This window comes from Malania oleifera, chromosome 11 (genome assembly GCF_029873635.1).
Source record: "Malania oleifera isolate guangnan ecotype guangnan chromosome 11, ASM2987363v1, whole genome shotgun sequence".
NCBI classification, from domain to species: Eukaryota; Viridiplantae; Streptophyta; class Magnoliopsida; order Santalales; family Ximeniaceae; genus Malania; species Malania oleifera.
The window spans coordinates 3337010-3340924 of NC_080427.1; the positions used below are offsets into that span (position 1 = coordinate 3337010).

At 33.9% G+C, this 3915-nt stretch overlaps 1 long non-coding RNA gene across 1 annotated transcript; it reads right to left on the bottom strand.

Moving 5' to 3' along the window:
* Positions 1–856: 856 nt before the first annotated feature.
* Positions 857–1440, bottom strand: LOC131168201 (uncharacterized). The gene is made up of 2 exons (XR_009140243.1): positions 1291–1440; positions 857–1197 (listed from the first exon to the last, which is right to left on the bottom strand). It is a non-coding gene; the product is annotated as an uncharacterized LOC131168201 (long non-coding RNA).
* Positions 1441–3915: the final 2475 nt, after the last annotated feature.

Sequence of the window (3915 nt, forward strand, 5' to 3'; positions counted from 1 at the left end):
ATTTGATCCTTGTGAGCACTTTGACCTTATTTTCTCATATATGAGTCCTGAAATATCATTATTCACACAAATACATTAAATTTCACTTGTTTGTTAGTATCAAAATAAGGTAACAAGATTTTAAACCTTATAAGGTCAACAATATCTCTTCTAAAATAGGACATCTATCCTAATATCATTGATAGGAGCATAATAATTCTATTTCATCCACATTCTACAATCTTCGCAACCAATTACCCCCATCCACATCATATGAATAGGTTCTTTGTGCATATTTTCCATAAACTAGTATAAATTACATACTTTGATGCAGTAATAATATTTTTTTTTTCACATTCAAATCAAATTTTCTTAGTAATATAGAAGAAAATCATCGCAATCTTATTATGGTATATTAAAACCTATCATCTACTAAGAATAGAAAGGGAATTTTCCATTTGCGAGAAATTTGGTTTTTCAGGTTCTTAAAATACCCTTTTAGTTGTCATTTTCTCTACTAAATAATAGAAGGAAATGTGAATAAAAAAAAATCTATTACTAATAGAGAATGAATTTCCTATTTATTAGCTGCCTCAGTCATTTATAGTCTAATTTTTCAATTACTAAAATGTCCTTTTAAATGCTGTGTTCTCAGCTAAATAAAAATATACAATAATAAAAAATAATATATTTAATCTAAAAAATAAAAATTTAAACATTTGAAGATCTAGAACATCTGTGTATATAGTCGACGGCTAATTCTTTTTTTCCAAATTCTTAGGGAAATTGAATTTCACAAACCCGATTTTGATTATTAAATTAAAATTTAAGAACTGTGGATTGCATCACTTTGAGAAACAATCTGAAATGCATCATATGGTAAGAAGTAAACATTTTTATTATTCTAAGAAAATAAAATAAAATTAAACACTTCTTGTCTTACAAAAAATTAGGGACTATTCTGGCATATTGCTGACTTCCCACAAAACATCAGAAGGGTCGCAAACCACTGGAATTCATTTCACTCCGCATATATATATATATATACACAAATCAACGGATTGAATCAACCATATGCAAAAAATTAATGTTGTTTCCAGGGCAGGCATTGGAAATTGGAGCAAGACCCCGCAGTCCCCGCGGTTGTCGTGCTTTCTCCTTTATCGTCGTTAAAACATCTGCACACAAACCCCAGCGTCGCAAATATCCTCCCATACCCTATCAACCAATTCACAAAACCACTGTCAGAAAAACATGGACAGAATCTCAGATTTCAAAACACACGAAATGCATGTATGAATTCCATCTTACTCTGCCGGGGATGAAAGGGAACTGTCCTGATGGCTTCCACGTTTCCCCATCTCTCTGATGCAGAGAACAGCACCAAGAGCAGCAGCAGCACACAACGCCCGTGCAAACCCATTTTTCTGTGTCGTTTGAAGCCTTAACGCTGCCTGTTCTGTTCTGGGAAGTAGCTCGGTTGGCTGTTATATACTTCTATTATATTACAGATGGTACCAAAACATGCTTCTGACACAAGGGGTGTACTTTGTGGGTAAAAAGTCAGGCGTAATCCAGAAGCGATGTTATATTTCGGGTTGACATATTTGTGGAGCGGATGAGACTGAAGAAGTCGTCTTCTGGAGGGCGGGCTTCCAGAACCATGGAAGGAAGTCTGCCGGCAAGAGACTGCATGAAGTTGCCAATCTGATTTGGTTTCTTTTCGTCGCTCACAATTTTTAATTAGTTTTTGCTTTTGTGCGTTGGACCAGAAATTTGATTTTGTTTCTTCTGTGAATTTTAAATCCTTTGAAGTATCTGGTTTCGACCAGCGTTTCACTTGCGGCTACCAAATTGATAAACCTACTTCTAGAATGTTTAAATTTGCAATAGTCAACTGTCCCACCCACAATAAAAAAAGTCAAAATGAAAATCAAAGTTGTATGCGACTTTCATGCTAAAATTAAAGCTGCGCACAATTTCAATGCTTAGATCCATCGACACTGAGTCGATTTTTAATGCATATTCTTAGAGTTTGCCCCTTTAATTTTTAAGAAATTATTTACGCAAGTTTATTTTAATATTTTAATGTTTACTACAACAAAATGAATTTTTAGCAACAGAAGTAGCTGTGACCTTGACATTTTGTCACTAAAAAATATACCCTAAACCTACCATCAAAACATTTGTGGCTAAATCTTAATCTTCGACAATAGGTTTTCAACGTTACTAAGCATATAGCTCGTTGTCACTAAACCATGGGTACAAAATGAATTTTTTTATTTATTTATAGGCAAGTGAGATTTTTTACCAAATGGTTTATTAGAATTAACAACAATAATTCATTGTCACTAAAAGTTTACGTACATAAAAGTTCATTCAAAACAACACCCTTTTGATGATTGTTTAAATAGCACATTGATCAACTAATTTTATTGCTTTTGACTTTCAAACGTAGAAGCTGTCAAAGTAATGTACAAGAGTGAGTCCTAGGATTGAATTCATGGGGACAATGGGAAATATGTAAGCATTAACAATTCAATTATAACCCAAGAAATCAATTTATTATTTATGGTGATAGGGATTGCTAAAACAAATAATTAACTATCGGGTTAAAACAAAAATTAGGAAAACGAAAGATAAAAATAATGAGCTTCAGGCAAAAATATGATTTGAAGATAGTGATGAATTTAAGTGTAAGAACTCAGTTTGGTACAACATCAAACCATTGACGGTTTCGTAAGGCTTAGGAAAACCGTCGACAGTTTTAGTGGGGAAGGTTTGGTTTGAGGCCAAACCATCGATGGTTTTAGAAATCTCAAGAAAATCGTCGACGGTTTCAAACTATCGAGAGGTTCTGAGGAAGAGATACGAAGGTTTTGGTTTAGTTAAAGGCCAAACCATCAACGGTTTTAGGAAAATCATTGACAATTTCATCCTGAGCTGAGAAGCTATAAATAGAACTTAAGTCATTTTAGTTTCATTTTATTTCATTTCTCATCCTTTTCTCTGCTAGGGTTTCACTCTCCTAATCATCTCTCTCTCTCTCTCTCTCTCTCTCTCTCTCTCTCTCTCCTATGGCCTCCTGGGGCCCTGGCACGACCTTTGGTCATCTCTCTCTTTCTCCTCGGCTTGCCGGCGACCTTCCCCTCGTCGTATCAAAGAACTTGGGGTTCATTTTAGGGAGCGCGTTAGGCGTATTTTCCAGAACAAGTAAGGGGAATATATTATGTCAGTTTTTTCTCGAATTTGAACCACTTAAACTTGAGCAAATGGACTCGTGAATTTTGTATATGATTTTTTGAATGATTCAGGCATATGAAATTTACGGTTTTAATTATTATACTTATTTGGGGAAAACCAAAGTGAGTAGGTTAATCATTTTCATTTCTTGAAAAATATATATATATATTTTGAGTTAAATAAAATTATGGAGATGATCTGACCAAGTTTTCAGCAAAAATATATTTTTCCTAGGTAGTTTATCGTATTACGAATTAACGTTCAAATCGTGTGGCATGAGTATGATTTATTTTTATTGCACAATTGAATCTAAGGATTTTTTAAGGTATTATTAAATGAGAATGTGGGTTTATATTGATTATGAAAATATTGGGAATGCGGTGCATTGTGAAATGACAATTTTATACCAAGCTGTCAAATGTGAAATGACGGTTTTATACTGAGTTGTGAAATGATGATTTTATATCGGGCTGTGAATGATTGGAAATACTGATGTGAGATGTATGTTGAGAAAATGAGATCATGATACTGTTTTTATTATTTAAATTGCATTATATGGTTAAAGAACCTTGAGGATCAGATGTAATGGGAGCACATTACCATAGCTGGTAAATGAGTTAGTACAACCACACTGTTATGAGAAGTGTCGATAATGGAAAGTCGATTTGGCCGCGAAGAGTTGTTGTACCCCCT